At 41.3% G+C, this 22,190-nt stretch overlaps 1 protein-coding gene and 1 long non-coding RNA gene across 2 annotated transcripts in view; one reads left to right on the plus strand and one right to left on the minus strand.

Annotated features, from left to right (window-relative positions):
* The window catches only part of NRG3 (neuregulin 3), a 550,949-nt gene that overhangs the window by 419,204 nt on the left and 109,555 nt on the right, over window positions 1-22,190 (plus strand). The window lies entirely within an intron of this gene.
* On the minus strand, window positions 1,382-7,386 carry LOC117046640. Its single transcript, XR_004426601.1, has 3 exons — window positions 7,346-7,386; window positions 1,949-2,066; window positions 1,382-1,422 (listed from the first exon to the last, which is right to left on the minus strand). It is a non-coding gene; the product is annotated as an uncharacterized LOC117046640 (long non-coding RNA).

Consider the following 22,190-nt stretch of genomic DNA (forward strand, 5'->3'; position numbering starts at 1 on the left):
ATATTCCACCACCACCCACATTGTTAGACATTCCTATGAAAGAGAAAAGTTCAACCCAGACCTTCCAGCAATATTGACAATAGTTTGGACATAGTATATGAAACTTTGATCAGCAGTGGAAGTTCTGTTGTGCTCGGGGACTGGAGGGGGGGAAAAATTCTACGTAGATAGCAAGTGAAAAGTTCGATGTAAATTTGGCTTTCCTCTTTGGAAGGAAGCATCCGGATCATTCTGAGAAAAGCAAAAAAGAGATAACAACAGTGAGATTTCACAAAGGCATTCTGGATATCTCTCACACCAAGCTAGCAAAGAGAAAGTTTAACACTCGTCCTTGGAAGCATTGATCCAACCAACATTAATGTGCAATCTGAAGCAATCACCACTACTAAATCACTGTGTGATTAGACTTTACTAATGAGTACCATCCTTTATTTTTATTTTTTGTTTGTGTATTCAGGGCCTACTTGGAGTGCACATGCTGTGGATCACATTAAAAGTTTGGCACATGGTAGCAGGAGACACAGAAACCTGCACCTCACCACTAGGGATGGGGAAGAAATTAGATATTGTTCACATTTAAAGGTGAATCTAATTAATTTGCACTTTTTGAAACACAGCCATCCTTCAGATTTGCTCTTCTTTGAATTTTGCAGTGCAGTTCTCCAGCCAAATAATGTGTGTCTGTCTCCAAGCACCACGATCGTCTAACAGGATTTCCATATGGCAGGTTAATGCTGCCAGCCTTCATGTCATGTTTGCAGACATATTTGTAATGCAGATTTAGTCTGCCAACAGGCTTAGTGCCTGAAGCCAGATCCCCATAGAGCATGTCCTTGGGGATCCTTCCACCTTCCATCTGTGTACATGACCAAGCCAGTGTAGACATTGCTGAGACAGAAGTGAAAGCATGCTGGGAATGTGAGCTTGGGAGAGACTCTGTCCTGCCATGTGATGCCCAGACTCTGTCCTGCCATGTGACGCCCAAAATCTTCCACATAGCACATATGGAAGGCATTGAGATGTCACTCCTGGAGGGTGTAAGTTGCCCACGACTCACTTCCATAAAGCAGCGTGCTCAACACACAAGCCTGGTAGACCTTCATCTTGTGACACTGGCAGACCTTCATCTTGGTATTGAACATTAGCATCACATTATTCCATACCCTTTTGGAGAGGCAAGCCATTGCTGTAGCTGCCTTACCTAGGCACTAGTCCAGCTCAGCATTGATGGAGAGGAAGACAAAATTGTCTATTACTTCAAACATGTCACCAGTGCTGACGCATTGAGTGCCGATGACGTCTTAGACCCAGGATGCTGGTTTTTGTGAGGCTGATGGTGAGGCCAAACTCCATTCAGGCTTGGGCAAAGATTGATGTGTCTGTCTTGGTGTAGAAACATGTCCAAAACAGACCCCATCACTCCTTGAATGGAAGTACATACCAAAATAAATTTACCCCCAAAACCAAACTCTACATTCAAAATACTCAAGTATAAAAACAGCAATAAACCAACCCCTAAAGTGCTCATTCAAGTATATACATATGAAAAAGGCACAAGTCCTACCCATTTGACTCAAAATTATGAGCCGCTGGATTTCCTCTTTTCTTCAAAACTTAAAGTTGGCTGTAATAGTTGCCCATCTTTTTTGTTGGCTACTGAAACACCAAAAATATTGAACGAAACAGTTACTGGATTGAAGTGTCTAGACAGAAAGCTATCATATTAAAATGTTTTCTGACTACTTCTGAACTGCTGCATAAACATATGCAGTGTTCTGTTTTGCAAATATGTATGACCTGGTTTGCACATTCTACATTTAAAGCTGACTTAGGATTCCATGAAGCCAACACAATGTGTGTTTCTTTATGTAAAAGGACTTCGTTTCTCGGCAGCTGTTATTGTGGATTGCCCTTCAAATAAGTTCATTATTGTAATGGTCTTACTCACGTTGAGGATGCTGCACTTGAATTTTCTTTGATATCTTCAAAAACACTTTGCAGATTTCAATAACACTTGAATCCCTCCGGGTTCTGTGAGGATTAATTGGCTAATCACCAATTTAAAGCTGTAATTGAATGAAACAGTGAGCACTTACAGTCAAATCTCAGCAAAGTGGCCACAGAAACAGGAGTCAAGGTCAATGAAAAAAAACCATTGATATGTTGAGCAGAATACCAGCTACTGGGGGGGGGGGTACTAGTTGTATTCTCTACTAGATATTTAGAGTAGCCATTTGAAAGGTTTTAAGGAATTGCTTTGTCCCATAATTATTTCCCGAGATACCTGTAAAGATTTTTATAGGGTTTTTAAAAATAAATAAAAATAAATAAAAATGTTTTCAGACTTCTTTTCCATTGATTGATTTATTGTGCCTTCATTCTGCATGCAGAACAGAATCCCCCCCCCCTTGTCTCCTCTCTCCAGCCTCAAAATCTGCTCTAGAGAAGGACACTTCAGAGCAGATCTGTCAATGGGTTGGGCCCATGAAACTTCACACATTCAGCATTGGATAAAATATTTTACTTTTCAGTGCTTTTTAACAAAAGGTCCAAAAGTAGCTTTCAGTCATAATAAAACAATACATACATTAAAACCCCAATGCTGTTAAGATTATTGGTGTAATTTACTATAATCTAATGAATGCAATAATAGGGCAATCTAAAGGCCACAGTAGACTAATCAGCTCCCCCCAAAAAGTTTTTGGAGAAATCTTCACTAAGTGACAGAAAGTCAACATCATTGTGGCTGGACATGCCTCTAGGAGGACAGCCAGAGTATCCTAACATGGTGAGCAACCATGTTACCATGGTTTTCACCAGCAGACCTGCAAATGAAGCCCCCTCAGTTGAGCTCAGGGTTGAACTTTACCATAAAATACCCAAATCCTAAGTTATTTAGCGCTTTACACACTAACGGTAGCACCTTAAATTGGGCCCAATGCAACCAGTGCAGACAGAATTAGGGCAATATGGAAAACATCTGCATTAAAATCAATAGGACAACCACTTTGGGTAAGTTTACGCTTTATATTTCATTTAGAATGCCCATACTTTCTCAGCTGACTGCACTTCTACTTAGATCATCAGAATGTGATTGGCTGCATACTGTAATAACACCTTCCTGAATGTTTATTTCCCAGGATTTTTTTTAAAAAAGTTTTATAATGTGGAGTTCAGTCTGCAGAGCATAAAGTTCTCCCACACACACCATTCTGAATTTGTGTTTTCAGTTTTGAATGTCCCCCATTCATTTCAGGTGTCTCATATAAATGGCAACGTGGGCCATACAACAGAGAATAGTGTCTCCCCAAATGACTAATATTCCATTCTCAAAACTTGCATTCAGCTGCATGAAAGGAACTCTGAGGCTCACTGACTCAGAGCCCAGCTCTTATTTAAATCTGAGTGAGCATCTCTTATCTTCATACTTCACATTGAACCTTTTTGCTGCTTTGACAATGCTTATTAAGGCAATTTGTATGGTTATGCCTCTTCTTTCACATGGGGACTTTGCTCAGGCATAGATTCAAGTTCACTGAAATAAACTTGGGGTTCATTAGAGAAATTGTGGACTCGGTACATCATGGGATTCTGGTATGTATTTTTCCTTGAATTTACACGATCCTTCTATATTTGCACTGCCTTGGCTTTTGAGGATTATCTGAATCTTGCAGAAAACAGCATTGTAATGAAATGCAATTCTTTATTGAAATAATTAGCTGTTATCCTGCAGGGATTGGGGAATACCTTTAAAGTTCTAAGATAAAAATGAAGGGAGGAGATAGAAACACTGCTGAATGGAAAGTCAGCCAAACCTACAACATTTCACAATTCGAGGTTCTGCCTCGGTCTTTGACACTAGGGCTAAGCTGAAATTTTGAACAGTAAAATGTTGAGCCTAAATGAGGTTAAGTGGGCAAGCTGTTCTAACCTGGCTGATGGTTGGTACTTTCTGAGTGAGCACTTGTCTGACACTGCCCCTCCACTGCAACACCATTGCAAAGTGTTCTTATAAAATCACCAAAATCAAGAGCAGGAAGCCAAAGCTTCTGCTGCCTTTCCTCCATTGTCTGTTGTGTACATTAGCAGCTGCCACTGTTCCTGATGCCTGAAATACAGAAGTGCACTTAACACAAAGCACCATTTACTGCATGTGCAGTAAATCCCAACTGAGAGGAAGGCATGCTTGACAAATCCACACTGTGATCAACTCCCGCCCGGAAACCAATGTCCCCACTGTGGAAGGACGTGTGGCTCCAGAGTTGGCCTCCACAGTCGCTTACAGGCTCATTTTTAAAACTGTGTTTATGGAAGACAATCTTACTCAGCTATGAGTGATCGCCAAAGAAGAAGAAATCCCAACCAGTAGAACAATGGTTCTCAAAGGGTGTGGCAGGAGAGGATGGCAAGAGAGGCAGGAAGATTTGAGGACCCTCAAAAAAACATTTAAACATTTCCATGTATATATACAGTATATCTATCATCTCTATCTCTGTCTTTAAAGAATATGGATACGATATGTTTTCAAAATGAGAGCAAGAACATCAAATGATACTAATGACACTCCTAGCTGAGATATTTTTGTTTTCCAATGTATTTCTAATTAACAAAAATTCAGTGTGCCATGAGCAAATTTTTATTCTGAAAGTGTGGCCCAGAGTAAAAGTTTGAGAACCACTGCAGGAGAAGATAGTGTCACCAGACCATGAGCTGTCATGGCACAAACAGCTGTAATAATAAGGATTGGATGTGGGGGCAGTGATTTACCAAGGACATATATCAGAAAATGGGACTGTTGCACAGATGATTATTCCATTTCACTATTGCGCCCCCCCCCCCAAAAAAAATAAGGCCAGGTGGTGATTGCTAGCCAGACCCTCCCTTAGAGTGAGGCATTCTGGGTGATGTGGTTGAAGACCACTACTGCCGTTGAGCTGAGGCAAAAACAGCAGTGGCGCCATCACTCTCCTGTTTCATCTCACCCATAATTCTGTGTTCTAAGATGGAGACTTCTCCATTCCTCAGACTGCAGGGGAGAGTGTCCATGCTAATGTCATATCAACAGCTACAGCAGCAACAAAATTTTAAATTTAGCAAGGGAATGAGGAGAGGAGAAGTGGGGGTGGGGGTGACAGCGAAGCAGCCCTCAACCACCTCATATTTAAGGCCCCCCATAAGGCACCTGCCCAATGACCTCAAATCTGGCAGTAATTCCAGCTCAATTAAACACAAACACTGGTATTAGGAGATGGGATCCACTGCAACGTTTTGTTGCAGGCCTCATGTGTCATGGCTAATGGTTTCTTGATAGACCTACGTTCTCCAGAGATTTATCTAATCATTTTTTAAAAGCAGGCTTAACTAGTGACCACCATCATGATGTAGAAATTAATTCAATAAGTCAGCGATGATTTGTTTGAGCAACTTTTGGTCCAGCTTGAATCTACTGCTAATCAGTGACTCAGCTTCTAGTGCCTTTTGATACCAAGCCTTTGATTATGTAGTCTCGAAACCTTGATTACTCTTAAGCTTTAAAACAGCCAGGAGGTAATCAAACTGTGTTTTCTGAAGGCAATAGGCCAATTAAGAAAAAAGCACTTTATTAACTAAATATCTACTCAACCAAATATAAGAGTTTACAGGGTTTTGGCTTATTCTCAGCAGGGTCTGATGCTAGCCTGCCGGTACTTTTTCTTTTCACTGCTATTGCAATGGATTATGTTATTCTTATTTTGAGTGATACCACGATTTCCATTGTACCGCTGTATGACTGAGGATGGTCTTTTTCTAAGCAATAAAGCAATTTGGATTTGGCCTTTTCACTGTGTCTGTCCAGAACAGGCTCCAATCAGGCCCATAGGAAATAAGTCACTATGGAACTCTATGGTACAAAATTCACTGTGAATCGGGATAATTTTCAACAGCCGAATCAAATAGCATAGAGAGGGGAGCTCATGTATAAAAAGATGAATATCTTTAAAGATGGAAGGGAGTAAATAAACTATGCTTGCTGCTAAAATGCTGTATCTTGCATTTGTGGAACAGATGGATATTTCAAATAGGAAAATATGAATCCTTTCACTAAAATAGCCATTTCTCCTCTCAAAGATAGCAATCTTAATGCTGGTGGTTCAAAGTACACTTCAAAAAAGCACCCCACCTTCTTGAAGAGATCTTTCGGCTATTGAGAGTGACATTTCTATTAAGGAAACAATCTGAATTTATTTTACAGACATATAAAAAAATTAAGGATCCCCTCCCCATTGCACAGGGTAATAGAAATTCCCACTCGAGTAAGCAACATGGTAGCAAGCAATTTTTCTCTGAATGAGTATACGCCATTCTTCCTCCACACAGAATCAGAAGCGTCATGGTAATTGGGGAAAATGAAATCATCTTGAGCAAAACATGCTTTGAGTATGCTGTCAATGATGGAGCTGTAAATTGTTTTAAGGCGAGAATATATTCCAACACGTTTTAAAATATTGTTTGTAGGAATTAACTCTAAATAAGGTGCACCAAGTCAGGAGAAGGAAGAACACCCCTCCCCAAAATAACTGAAGGTTGTATTGAGACATAAATCATTGCCTCTTGTACACATCTTTATCCCACTATCACCAGAGGTAACGAAGGTTTGCCAGTTTCAAAATTTATTTGATGAGAGACAAGAGTGAGCTAAGAAAAAGTCTGTATGTCCTAAGGGTAACAGTGCATCTGTCATACTCTCTTCAACTCTCTCAAAATCTTTTGTCTGTTTCCAGCCATATTTCCCATTCTTTAAAGTCTGATTCACATGACAGTTTTCTCTTCATGAAATGACATCTGACAGTCACCTCTTATTAAATAAAGATCTTTCTGGACTCATGAACAAGGGTTCACTGCAGGTCTGTCTGTTGAGCCATCATGTACTCTACTCAGTATGATAGCTGATTCTCTTCCTCCTCACCCATAACTGTAACTTGGGATTGCTCAATAGAGCTAAGCAGCGGGCAGTAGGTTCAGGACTGATAAAAGAAAATCCTGCTTTCTATTTTCTTATTTAACATTATTTATATTTTATCCCGAAGCTTTATGGTATAGCAGTATGTAAAAAAATTCAGTAATAAAAGAGTCCAAGAGACTAAATACCCTTTTGCCTGATGCCAAAGAAACACAATTATGTTGGCAACAGGAGAGAATTCTGCAGGCAAGGTAACACCACTGAGATGGCTCTCTCTGGTCACCAACTCCAAATATGACTTCAAGAAGTAGAACTGAGAATGTATAACTTCATTTTCCTGGGCGCTAAGCCATAATGAGCTTTAAATGTGAGCATAAATACCTTGAATTGTGCTCAGAAACATACCAGAAGCCATTGGAAGTTCCTCCTCCTCGCCCCAGTACTACTTCTTTTCATCATCAGGCATTCTGAGTTTGTGAGTTTCATCTTCACTCACCTTTCCTACTGTCTCACTGTATTTGCCCTTGGGAGTCATAAGACCATGACCTCTACACAAAGATAAGGCAGAGCTACAGAGCTAGACAATGCTTTATCTTCAGCATAGCTGTGACTTCACTCACATGACTTCACAATGGACTTGTGATGGAAGAGCTGGCATAGCTCTTGTTCTAACTGGGGCTGCTGACAGTGTCCAGGAGAATCATCTCTGCTGTGGGTAGAGGTTTTGTTTGTTTAACTGGTACAGATGGCTAGGAATTAGATAGATTAATGATGGGTTGCTGTGGCAAGTAGTTGTCCGGTGTTGATGTTCAAACATTGGATCAGTTTTTGAAAACACTGATATCTAGGCTCATTGTGCTGGCCAAAATCTGCTGAGGCCATAGCACAGAATGATGTAATTCCTTTCCTATGGCCTTTAAACACCAGTGAAATTGATCTGTTCCACAACTTGCATAATATTTAATTTCAGGTAATAGGCTGCAATCTGGATCTTTGTATGTGGATAGCATGCAAAGGGTCCTGGTCATTCTGTCCTATAGAGGGATATGGTCTAATTTAGATCCTGAGCTTCATCGCACAGCTACTCAGGTTGAAAACTGATGGCTGGAGATCCTGAAGGCCTCATCCCATAACACATCCAACAGGTCAGGTAGGCACACACAGCTTGTGGAACAGTCTCAGCCCTTCACTTTTCCTGCCTTCCCATGATGGAGAAAGCTCCCCGGCCGCCACCACGTAGTCTGTCTCTCTCTCTTTGATTTTTCAGATTTAAATTTTACAGTCCCATATCCAACATACAACATAGAAATGAGATTCCAGAGAACATCCCGGACTTCCCTCCTCCCCTTTGTTGGTCCTGTTGTTAATCCTTTCCTCCCGCATCTTTTATAACAATCCAGATCTTTTACCTCTCCATTGTGTCCAAATTTCACCATTAAACTACAAGTGTTATTTCAATCCTACTAACGATTTTAACTGTTTACAATGGTTTTAAAGATCAATTATAAATTCCCCCCATTTCTTATTAACATTTTGGTCTTCCTGATTTCTGATTCTTCTGGTCATTTTAGCCATTTCGGCATAATCCATCAACTTGATCTGCCATTCTTCTCTGGTAGGGACTTTATCTTCTTTCCATCCCTGGGCCAGTGACATCCGCACAGTCGTGGTTGCATACATAAACAGTCTTTTCTGCTCCCTTGGGATTTCAGCACCTAGAATTCCTAAAAGAAAGGCTTTTGGGGTTTTTTTATATTAAAAAAGAAAATGTTATTTTAAACTTTCCCCCAACTCTGTTTTATAGTCATCTTGTTGCTGACTATGGGTTTGGGTCTGCTTGTTGTTAAGTCTTCTGGTGTTTATCAGGAGCAACTAAAACTCATTACAGTTGTTTTGTTATTGTTGTTGTTGTTGTTGTTGTTGTTGTTGTTGTTGTTGTTGTTCCTCACCAATAAGTAATATTAGCAACATTTCTCAAAGGGGGAGGGCGGCCTACTTTTTTCTAACTGTATGGCAATGGGAAATTTCGTTGTCTGGTCCCTTGCTCATTCATAGAACAGTTAACCATCCCTAAGCAAACCCCCACCCCCAAATAAAATGCCTGTTAAACCATTTTTTTAAAAAATGGAAAAAAGATGAGCCTTTTTAGAAATTGAATGGCAGTGTAAGGGTTAATGTCTTCTCATTCATTTCTGGCACACAGTCTCCTGTTCTTTCCATGTTTCACTGCACAACCTTGTCAGACATTCTGAATGAATGAAACTTCAAAGGTGGGTAAAGTGCGGGGAGCTACCAGTGAGTGACATTTAAAATGTTTAATTGAAATGATGTACAGTATCACCAAGCAGTCTTCACTGCAAGAATAAGACACTTAAAGAAGAGGGACGGGAATTCCTACTTTGCCTGGCCATGCATTTCAGGTGTGTCTCTTTTGGTCTGGATGTATAAAGCTTAGAGTTATTTCATGGCCTACATTGTGGGAAAGTGGTCTATACAAATCTGACTTTAAGTATGTGCAGAATGTAGAGCGGACCCCCTCACCCACAATAAATCAATAAATCCTCCATCCTTATTGTAACCCAGACAGCGTGAGATGCACTGTAGCAAAGTGGGTTGGTTTCAAAAAGTGAGGAATTAAATGTAGGTCTCAATCTCAGACTTTTTGCTTTGTTTTCATCACACACTTTCAACCAAAAATGGAAAACTTACTGAGATTGAAATAATCTTATAAAATTGATTGAATACTAATCCACATAGAACAGACTAAAGTTGTAATGATAAATTCTAACACTGTATACATATATCAATCCACACTGGGAAGTCTTTATAGCATATATAATCACTAGTGGACGAAGGTGGGGGTGTGGGCGGCGGTTCGCCCCGGGTGCCATCGGGGGGTGACATCGCACCCACCCTGGGACACTTGGTGTCGCCGCACACCCCCAGGATGTGCGCCACGTGCTGCACATGCCCTGGAACATGCACCGCTTGCCGTGCACCCCTTTGATGTGCGATGCATGATGCGCCCCCCGTGGGCGGTGCATCACGCCCTTTGGGACGTGTGCGCCACGTCAGCCATGTCCCCGGATGTACGCCACTCCCGGTGCCGGAGCAGGTAGTTTCACCACTGTATAGAATGTGGGGAGGGCAGAGAGGCAACCCAATCCAGTTATGTAACCCAGGATCATAATCACTTTATACAGGCCATAAAGGTTCCAGTTCTCCAACATATCAGTCCTTGGAGACACTCAGCTAAAACTGCTTTGCACACTGAGCCTAGAAGAAAACAATTTAGCTGCTCCTTCAGTTGTCACTTTCAACCCCTACTTTCTCAAGCCTCAAATTCTTTCCTCAGAATTCCTTTGATATATTCAATGCCACTTTCTCTCTAATAATTGTAAGCTCAGATGGCTGACTGCTAGCAGATTTGAAATCAAAATAGTGAGCTATGGAGAAGTTCAGATCACCAAACAGACAAACACAAAACGAAGAGCCCCAAAGCAGATACCCCCAGCCCCTCAAAAGAGCCCAATGAAGACTGATGAAAATGGAGATGTGAGGCATTCTTTATTAAGAATATCACACCAGTGAAAAGCCTTTAGAATCATGGCGAAGCATGCAGCATGGTGGTCAACTAAGCTGTATTCAGCGTAAACCCATTGAAATGGACAATTGTGGCTAAGCTAGACCCATTAACTTCAATGGGTCTTCTCTGAATAAAGCTTAGTTAAATCAAACCCACAATGTTGTTTTTTTGTATTGCATGTTTAATTTAGCTTCATATGGCATAATGCCTCATTTTCCCGTAGTGATAACAAGGCATTTTGTTCATAAAATGGCCATATGTTCTGCTCAGAAAATGAACTGATGACTCTTATTATCTTAAGTACAGAAACAATTATTGAAATGTTTTCTTTTGCTTAAAATTATTATTGGAGTAAGATTACCGTGATTAACAAAGCAACTGGGCTCTGAATAATATTGGATTGATTTCCTATGGATTACTGTGCTGTACCAAAGCTGAAATATTTTGAGCTGGTGTTCTTAGAGGAGTGGGAATCAACAGTGCAGCAAACTTTTGCGGGGAACCTTATTTCCCGTCCCATCACCTTCATTATGGTAACCCCATAATCTTCAGTTGTAATTCTGCAGGCCCAAGGGAAGCATCTGCTGCCAACATGGACAAGGATTTTTTTGTTTATTTCATTAAAAAAAGAAGACAGAATAAAATCTCATTTTTGCATCCTGATCAATGTATCACTTCAAGGATATTAAGCATTACTCATAGCTCCAAGAGACGTTCTGTCTGCCTTTGTAAACATTACAAAGATGTCTAAATCTGTGCTATTAATACAAATTAAATGCCCTGCTCCTGCTTTTCCATCTGCTAAGTTTCTCTGTATGCCTGTGAAATGTTCCCCATGTTGCTGCGAAAAAGGACCGAGCATAAGCCCTCTTCTTTACTTTCCCTTCACTTCCTTATATGAAGCTGCCTCTCCAGTGACTGAGAGCATTGGTCCATCTGGCTCAGAACCAACTACTTTGACTGTTAGCAGCTTTTTCAATAATCAGTCATGTGCTGGTCTTTATCAGCCATGCTATCTTTAACTGGAGGTATCAGGGACTGGAACCTGGCACAAAACAACAAAATGTCAAATAGGAAAGAAGCACAAAATTGAGCAGTTCACATTACCCTCAGCGATGGATCTGAGTATCCTTATTTCTGCATTGTCACAATAAGGGGAATGAAGTATTTTCTATAAGGCATTTGTTAATCAGAGTCTATATTAAGATTCACAATTTATTGGAAAATTTTTAAAACATGGAATGTAATATTAAATTGCTAAAAAAAACAAACCCAAATATTAATAGCATGCTATGTACTTCTGATCTGACTGTGTAAGATAACGGCTGACCTTGATATATAACCATGATTCTATTTGGCAATAATCATGAAAACCCTAAATAGTTTGGAAGAAGATTGTCTAAAGGACCATCTTCACCCAAATTTATTTGTCCGATTTGATGATTAAAATATTTATAGGCTGCTCCCTTATATAAAATATCTAGGCGATGTATGGGTACAATGAAACATAAAGTATCACAAAAGAACAATATGAAGAAATTATCTTTCCATTTTATTAAGATAAACTACAGAAACTGGCAGGCACTTTTTTCCTTCTTTTTGCATAGGTTCATCTGTTTCTCAAGGTATAATAACAAAACTTGGCACAAGGGTTCCCAAGGTGGGGCCAGCAGACTTTGTCACTGAATACTGGGTGACATTTTAAATCAAGATGGTGGACTTAAATATGACTTTGATGTGACTTACTTGGAATAGATTTGGACACCAAACTCAACATGAGGATTGCTAAAGTGCAGGTAGCAGTCTTCATTGACTTTTGGGTGCCGGGCATTTTTGGGGGCGTGATGAGTCCAAACTCACAGATTGAACTGTGCATTTAAATATCACAGTACTTGTGGGCTTTTACAAATCACCAATCTGGGCACTCCCACTCATTTTAAAGAAATAAATAGTATTAATTCTGAGGTAAAGAGTGGTGGCGCTGTGGTGATGCGGGTGGCGCTGTGGTCTAAACCACAGAGCCTAGGGCTTGCCAATCAGAAGGTTGGCGGTTCAAATCCCCGTGATGGGGTGAACTCCCGTTGTACAGTCCCCGCTCCTGCCAACCTAGCAGTTCAGAAGCATGTCAAAGTGCAAGTAGATAAATAGGTACCGCTCTGGTGGGAAGGTAAACAACATTTCCGTGTGCTGCTCTGGTTCACCAGAAGCGGATTAGTCATGTTGACCACATGACCTGGAAGTTGTCTGCAGACAAATACCGGCTCCCTCGGCCAGTATAGCGAGATGAGCACCGCAACCCCAGAGTCATCCACGACTGGACCTAATGGTCAGGGGTCCCTTTACCTTTACCTAAAGAGTGGTTGTTTTGGTGATTGATCCTTGGATAACCTCCTGTCATACACATGCATATTTCTGTGCACAGTGATGCAAATATTCTTTGACTGAGGTTGGCATTAAAAAATAACCTTTTTTCATTATGCACATTGTGGTAGTCTTTGGCTGCTGAAATCATCAATAGTCTCAATGTAAATACAGGGGTTTTCTTTTAAAAAAAAATGTACAGATGCATTCTGTGAACCAGCTGTCTGCCCGGAGGCTGCTTTTTTATTTTCTATTTACATTTATTAGTAAATTTGGATCAGCTGTCCACATTTGGATTGAAGGGTGCAGATTGCATTTGAAAAGCAGTCAAAATCATTTGTATCGTAATTTCCCCCACTTCCCATTAATTTCCCATGCTGTAGGCACTGGCAGTTGCAGTACAGTCTGGCTATGTATAGCAGATATAATACTATAATGCCAAAAGGATTTCCTGTACAAAAATAAAAGTGCAAGGGTTCCTCCCCCCTTTTCTAGTTTATGAATGATTTCCGTGTGTGGATATGCAGTGTTCAAAATTGGTGCCTTAAAAATGCATTCATACATCTGAAACTCCTAAAAGGGCAATAAAGGTCAAAGGCAGTTGAAGAAGGGAGTTGAATTTCACATATTCATTTGTATGAATCATCAAGTTTGGGGGTGGCAGGCTTCTGTTTTAAGTATAAGGTGCGAACTTTTCTTATACCATCTGCAATTAGTAGCTAATTGTTTTAAAAAAAACACTTGGAAGGGAGATAAGGGGTTTATTAAGATGTCAGAGGGCAGGGGTTGGGGTATTTTTTTCAGTGAGGGAGGTGGTTTTGTGCCAGCACACACACACACACACACACACATCTTCTGGAAAAAAGAAAACTTCCTTTGTTGCTTGTACATTCTTTTCAGAAGTTAGTGAAAATTACTTATCTCCATAGTGCCGCAGTATGTTTTATTCACACTAAAATGTTTATTTTTTCATGAGGCAGAGCAGAAAAATATTCCTCAACACATGAGCAAAGAGACTGCAAAACAACTCTGTGTTTTTGGAAATGCACCTTAGAATAGCCTGTTGTTAACCCTCCTTTCCCCTCTCCTTAACTTCATCCTATTTCTTGGAGTTGTAGGACTTATTTCTCTCTGCCATCCTCCTCCAAAAATACTTGTGTCAGAATTGACCAACTGTAGAGACTAGTTTTTATTCAATGAGATTTCCATTAATGTGTTTTTGAATGTGTGTCAATTTTGTATCATCATTGCACAGGAGATTTGGAAATAAAAGCATGTGAATTTGACCCTCATCTGACTATTTTCAAGGGGCATTCTGGATTTATATACAGTGGTACCTCGCAAGATGAATGCCTCGCTAGACGAAAAACTTGCTAGACGAAAGGCATTCGCTAACGAAAGGGTGACTTGCAAGACGAATTTTCCTATGGGCGCGACTCGCAAGACGATTTTTTTTTTTTGTCAAACAGCGCTTCCCCCATCCGTGCTTCCCAAGACGAAATTTTCGCTATACGACAGCACTCGCAGAACGAATTAATTTCGTCTTGTGAGGCACCACTGTACATCTTCACACTTGAAACAGCCCTTATAGCACCAGTGAGTAAGTATGGTGAAATTCTGGACAACCTGCAATATTCTCTTGGGTTGTTCTTTTTTAAAAAGGAAAGGAAAAAGCAGGCATATCTCACCTTGAACCGTGCTTGAATGATACATTTAGCAAAAGTGTCAACATCTCTAAGAAAGCTGTGTGCTAAACATGGCAAAATAGAAATAGAAAGAAATACAAAACAGTGATTAGCAGACAATCCCAATGTGCTCGGAGCTATATTGAGTGAGGATTTTGGAGGAGACTGATACATCTGTTATGTCAGGATCATTTTTAAGATATTTTGCAAATGCCTTTCAAGGACAAGAACTTCCTGAAAAATACAACAAATAGCATCACATACTGTACATTGGCTAGGTGTCAATGAGACTCTCTCTGTTTTGCACACATTTGGGGTGCAGAGCATACAACATCAGCTTTCTGAGGTGTGGAAAAGGAGTACCACCAATGTATGTGCTTTGCTCCTTCTGAAACATGAAAGCTGCATGCTTATTGTTGCCAATATGCACCCCCATACAGGCAGCAAATTTCAGAATATATTCACTAAATATAGAACTGGATGCAGAAGCTTATGTTTAATTGAGCCGATGGCAAATAATAATTCACATGTGATTTTCAAGAATGATTCAGCTCTGCATGGGGGGGAAAAATCAAATCCGTTTTTTGTGGATAAACAGCCTGAACATGAAATGCTAATGCTGGACAGATTTTGCTCGAACGCAGTGGGGAATCACAAGAAAAATACTATGGAAACAGACAATCCCTTGCTGTGTGTTGGCATTTTAAAGACATCCTGTGTGGCAGTGGCTCTAACAGCTTGAAGACCCAATCATGTACACACTCCACCCATGCTTAATGTTGCCATGGTCTTGCAATTTTAGAAATTCAGAGGAGATTTGTGGGCAGGTAACATTCATCGTAATACTTGACTCACTGGGCGGTTGAGACTTACAGAATACTGGCCATCACAGAGTTGTTTATTTATTGCTTATATGCCACCTTTTAATTCAAGATTTTCAATAGTGGGAGACTCTCAAATGAGTATCTTTGATTGCCACCCCAGGAACATGATGTCTGTGGCCGGTGCAGGGAGAAGTGAGAAAATGAGCACAGGAGATTGGTATTGGGTTGAATTAGGCAACAACTTTATTGATTACAGGCATGAGGTAGCTTTTGCTAAGGCACTGAGCATCTATTCAGCATCAGGCAGCCCGTTTACTGGATGATAGGAACCCAGCGGGATCAACCCTGTGCTGGGGAGTCACCCCCAACACAGATCAGGTGCCACGGCTCCAAGGTCAAAACTGGGGTGCAAAAGAGACCAAACAAGGAATGCAGCTTGGGGAGAGTTCCATAAGCCAGATTGTCTTGAGACGCAGGTCAATTTGTGTCCAGGACAGCTGTCTACTAGCTCCATCTGGTACGCCGGCTGAGACCCAGCTACCTGTTGCACACTGTCTTGCCAGAATGGTACATGCTTTGGTTATCTCCTGCTCGGACTACTGCAACATGCTCTACGTGTTGCTACCTTTGAAGGTGACTCGGAAATTACAACTAATCCAGAATGTGGCAGCTAGACTGGTGAATGGGAGTGGCTGCCAGGACCATATAACACTGGTCCTAAAGGATCTTCGCTGGCTCCCAGTACATTTCTGAGCACATTTCAAAGTGTTGGTCCTGACCTTTAAAGCCCTAATCAGCCTCAGCCCAGTATACCTGAAGGAGTGTCTCTACCCCCATCATTCAGCCTGGACACTGAGGTCCACCTCCAAGGGCCTTCTGTTGGTTCCCTCATTGCTGGATGTGAAGTTACAGGAAATTCTCAGCAGTGGGCCTTCTCAGCAGTGGCGCTCAACCTGTGGAATGCCCCCCATCAGATGTCAAGGAGACAACTTTTAGAAGACATCTGAAGGCAGTCCTGTATCATGAAGTTTTTAATGTTTGACATCTTACTGTGTTTTTATATTTTTGGAAGCTGCCCAGAATGGCTTGGGAAACCCAGCCAGATGGACGGGGTATAAATATTATTATTATTATTATTATTATTATTATTATTATTATTATTATTAGAACCTAAGCACCCCACTTGCCTTATATGCTGCCCTTTATAACCTACAACTGAGACCACTGAGCTGAGCCTACACATTTTGATTTTAAAGATGAAGACAATGATTCTCCCATATTATTTGCTCCCTGTGTCTGGTCATCGGCAGTATGTTGCATCCGAACACAAAGTTGCCATTTAGTTATCATGGCTGGATTCCACAAACTTGTCTCTTGTGGCCAGAGAATTCCAATTATGTGCAGCTTGAAAAAGAATGTTCCCTCTCTATCTTATTCCCTTCCTTGCGGGGCAGGCAGAGGGCTGAATTATTGCTCCTGCCTTCTTTCCAAAGCATTTTTATGCACTTGATGTAAATTTTACCTGTTTTGCATGGAATCCGAGCCGCATAAAATGACTACCTCGACATTATTTGTTTCTTAGGGACTCTGAGCTGCACATGGATAATCATAATAATACCCAAGCTCCCTGCCATTTGCCACTGTGGCAGCTCATCTTCTTTGCAGTCATAAAAGGCAATAAGTAGGTTTTAACTTTAATGACAACATAAGTCAGATCACTTGGTGATGCAGCCTTCCCTATGGCTGTGGACGCCTTCTGCTGCTTTTGTCGGGCGCCTCTATTGGCTAAAGTGGAATCAAAGTTTCTCGGGGGACAAAATCCTGAGAAATTTTCTGAGATTTGACTTTTGTTCACCCCCCCCCCGTCTTTCAGAAGTTGTGCTCTTCCCACTACTAATGGTAAGCCCCATTCTTGAAACAGTTGGAGAATTTATTCTACCCCTGTGAAATGGTCATCCCGCCAGGGGGCTGCTTCTGCCTTCCTTTCTGTCAGGAGAAGGAGCTGGTCACTGAAGCTGAGCTGTGCTTGACTCTGTGCTTGGCCTTCTCCCGCCCCCTGATTTTTTTGGACATTGGGGAAGCCCGCCCCCTCCCAAAAATATGGGGGGGGGGGCAAAAGAGACTGGCATATTTTTATTTTTTGTAAAATCTCCTGGAGCCTCATGTGGTAAAGTCCACATGGGATGCGGGTGGTGCTGTGGTCTAAACCACTGAGCCTCTTGGGCTTGCCGATCAGAAAGTCAGTGGTTTGAATCCCCGCAACGGGGTGAGCTCCCATTGCTCTGTCCCAGCTTCTGCCAACCTAGCAGTTTGAAAGCGCAGTAGTGCAAGTAGATAAAAAGGTACCACTGCAGCAGGAAGCTAAACGGCGTTTCCGTGTGCTCTGGTTTCCGTCACGGTGTCCCGTTGCACCAGAAGCAGTTTAGTCATGCTGGCCACCTGACCGGGAAAGCCAGCTCCCTCGGCCTGAAAGCGCCACAACCCCATAGTCCCTTTTGACTGGACTTAACCATCCAGGGGTCCTTTACCTTTACCTTTTACAATCCAGGAACTATTTACCCACCTCATTTTTGGCTTGGGCCATTAATACACCCACATGACAGTTTAAAAACAGGCAGGCGGTTAACAATAAATAAATTAGGTGTACCGCTTACCATTGTTATCTTATTTTTATGTCTTTTAAAGTGAAGTTTATACCAGAAAGTTTCTTAAGAAAATTGCCTTGGTGCAAGAGTTTATAGTTATTTCTGAAGGAATGGATTTGGCTGAAAGGAATTATGTCGTTGGTTTGCAAAGTCATCAGATGGAAATGATATGGAGGCATGTGTGCATTTGAGAGTGCTTTACTTAAACAGTAAATTGGGACCCTGGGGAATCCCTGGAAGTGCTAATGTGCCATTAGAGAAATCTTAAAATAACTCAAGTTTCTTTATCTGAAAGGGAATACGAACAAAGGAAGGATCGTGTTTGGGTGCTACCACCAGGGAAATCACTCTTCTGTCAGACACTCTGGAGCATTTTTACTAGAGAAACTATTCAGCGACAAAAGGAATTTGGCATTTAATCAGAATATATACTCGGGAAGGTTTTGTACATAGTAAAATAGTAATGTTGGTGCTCAGAAGTACTGATAAACGTATGCAATATTGCTGTGAATGTGCTCCCGTAACCTAGTTGGCTATCAGGCATGAGGGAACGCTTTGCATGTTGATTTGTTTGCTGAGGGACCTCTATAGATATGCCAAAGAATCATCCACATGTTATATGACCTATAAAGCCTTCTATGGCTTAGGTCCAAGGTATCTGAAAGACTGTAGTGCCTCATTGAACTTGCCTGGATTTTGAGATCTTCAGGGGAGGCTCTTCTCTCAGCCCTGCCAACCTCAAAGGCACACTTGGTAGGGATGAGGGAGAGGGCCTTCTTGGTGGTTGCCCCCACACTTTGGAACTTCCTTCCTAGAGAAGGTGGTTCCCTCCTTGTTGTCCTTCCACCAATCTCGTTCCAACAGGCTTTTAGAAACTGACAGCTTTCGATGAAAAGGCTTGTGCCATAATGTTTTTGTTGAAATTATTTGTATGGTTTAAATAGATTTTTTTTAAAGTCTCTCTCTCTCTGTGTGTGTGTGTGTGTGTGTGTGTGTGTATGTGTGTGTAGTTTTGCTTCTATCTATGTTTAATTCTTCTTCAATTGATTTTTATGTTCTTATTTTTATCTGTAAGCCGCCTTGAAACCCAGGCAAAAGTAAAGCTTTCAACTAACTCTACTAGAATTTTCAACACTGCTGCTCTTAAGAGGCAAAACTAGCAAAGAGCAAGAAACAAGGAAGAGCAAAACTAGTTACTTACTTCAACATCCTTCCCTCAGAGCACCAGGATTGGAGAGCCCTGATAAAATCAATCTGATTACAGGCTAGTCCTATCAATCACAAAGGTGCAGAAATACCCTTTAAAGCTCAGTTTCCCAGGAAGCTGTGCCCATTATCACAGCCAGTACTTATTTTGCTTTGATGGAGCTGCATCCTTACAGACTAGAGATGTGCATTTAATTTTAGTTAATGCAATGATGAAAATGGAATTAGTCAATTTGATTTTGGCTATTGCATTAACTAAAACTAAATAGAAAGAAAGAAAGATTTAATTTCCATTTAACTATTATGTCACAGCTGCCTGCCCTTGCAAGGTCTGGGATGTAAAGTCTGCAGCAGTTTTAAGTCAGAGGGTAGGGGCAGGAGGGGGTAAAGCAGGAATTACAAGGATTAGCACCCTTCCTGGGAAACTTGTATTGCAAGTGCACAAAAGAAATCCTGCCACAGACCCGGGGCCACAGTTTGGCAATACGCAGGTGGGGCACTATGGAATCTTTACCACGAATGACTGTTGCTTTGAGCTCCAGTGTGTTAATTTGGGTACAAAATTTTCCCCTCTGGGGTTTGCTTCCCGAATCATACTGCCATTGTAAACAGTCTCATTTTGCGTGTGTGTTTCATTCCTATCACTTTTTCTGGATGCCAGTGATAGTATCTCTCTCTATGGTGTCAGCCTGCTGTCTGACCTGACAGTGACTTTCCTACTGAGGAATTAGCAGGTGTTAATTATTGGGGATGGGAAAGGATCAGAGAGGCAGCTTGAGAAAAGTTGGGATTGTTTTCTTAGACAAAGAGTGGGGAACTTGATTGGGCCAGTGGGCTAGACCTTCCTTCCACTTAACCACCCAACGTCACCATGATGCCAGCTGAAGTGTTTTCCTTTGCAAGCTGTCTGGATAGAAAATGTTGTATTCCCTCCACCCCCGGTTTGATTTCAGATTTCACGAGCAACGGAATATGGATTACAAACAGCTGCTGATGGTGATGAATGAAGACCACACCAAATTTACCTGAGTGGTTTGATTCTAAACCATACAGGCAAAGGAAGCATCTCCCTGCAAGGCTTGCTATAAGCACCAGTCTTCACCTACCCCACCTGTTGCTAGGTGTGGGATAGATGGGCATGGTTTGGGGAAAACGGCTCTGTGAACCAGATGTTCTGCACCACTGCTGTTGAGAATTATGAAAACCAAATCAAAACCAAATGTCTACATCTAAAATTGAAATCAAGACTAAAACAACAACAAGCTCATTCTCAGAGTGTGCATTCTTATGTTGCCAAAGGGCACCTTCCATACACAAGGAGGAGGTAACAGCAGGCAATCCTGACAGTCTTGAACTGAATTTCACATTCCACACGGCTGCATCCTCTACTAAATGCTGTCCACTTGGCCTGCTTAGTTTGTATTTTATTTAAGCGTTATTGCCGGACTGCAAATTATATACAAATTTGCTGCCAGCAATGTTAATTGGTTAGATGCTGTGCTGGAGATTATGTATTCACGAGAACAATATGCTGGAATGATGGGGTGAAATACTGTCATGGCGTCCCACTATACTGTGAATCTATAGTACAGCCAATTTTTAATTAGTAAAATTAGAGGCTGAGGGGTTGAAACCTACTGGAAAACACATAATCTGACCTCATCAACAAGGAACAACTTTTGTTGGTGGGTTTCTGTGTGTGCGAAGAAGGGCTGTTTTGAGAAGGGGGTGAGGGATAAGTTGGATTGAATTAGGGTTGCCATATTTATTTTTTTAAAAACTACATTATTTTTCTATTGAAAATTAGATCCAGGACAAAGCGGCACCTTTCGGAAATCCCCCCCCCCCATGTCAATTCCACCTTTGAAATCCCAGTAATGTCCAGGAAATTCCAGACATATGGCAGCCCTACTTTGAATCACAATGGCCTAGCAATTGGGTTGGAGTGGTAGGGTTGGAAGCAGATTGATTTAGCCTAGGGGCCTCTGGTTGCAGGGGCTGGTTGTGGTAGGGGAAAGGGGGCAATATGTTGTTAGACACCTGTCCTGCAAAGTGGTTGCTTATGTGGAATAGCATCGGATACACGCACAGAACACTATGGCACAACTAACTTAATGAATGGTGGGAGGGAATGCAAATACCTACACCCTTGTGCAAACTAATTGAAACAAAACATATTTTCTATCTTACTCGTAATCCTGTACTCAAAACAAACACGAAAAGTCAGTTGATCATTATGGTGTCAGAAGCCTGCAGCCAATAGAAGAAATGATGCGCTCGCCACAATATATTGAGGTTCTACGAAAGAGAGTGATTCCAGAGCTGGAAAAGAGGTATCCTGGCGGTACTGGGATATTGCAGCAGGACCCAGCCCCCTGTCACACATCGAAAGTGGTGAAGAAATTCATGACAGAGCAGCAAATATAGGTACTTGATTGGCCAGGGAATTCCCCGGACGCAAATCCCATTGAGAATGGGCTATATACAAAAGTCGCCTCCGTGCTGTAGACTGCACGACTATGGAGAAGCTCATTCAGGTGCTGATTCAAGTGTGGTACAGGGATCCAAAAATTAACAGTGACTGTTCGAAACTCGTTGACTCCATGCCAAACCGTGTTCAAATGCTGCTTAAAAATAGCAGAGGTCATATCCGTTGCTAATGTATGTATATGTGAGTTTTGTACATGTATATGTGAGTTTTGTACAATAATTACATTTTTTGTTTCAATTAATTGGCACAAGGGTGTACTTCTCTCTCTCTCTTTTAATTATAATATTTTATTATCTTTCCATTTTACAGTATATAAATACTTCCTCATTTTTCACATTAATTTTTGCTCATATGAGCTGATCGACTTCCCCACCTCCTGTGTCATGGTTACCTTAATTCTTTACTATGTCATCACATTTGTGCTTCTTCCTGTTTACAATACACCATTTCCA

Source organism: Lacerta agilis, chromosome 5 (genome assembly GCF_009819535.1).
Source record: "Lacerta agilis isolate rLacAgi1 chromosome 5, rLacAgi1.pri, whole genome shotgun sequence".
Classification (NCBI taxonomy): domain Eukaryota; kingdom Metazoa; phylum Chordata; class Lepidosauria; order Squamata; family Lacertidae; genus Lacerta; species Lacerta agilis.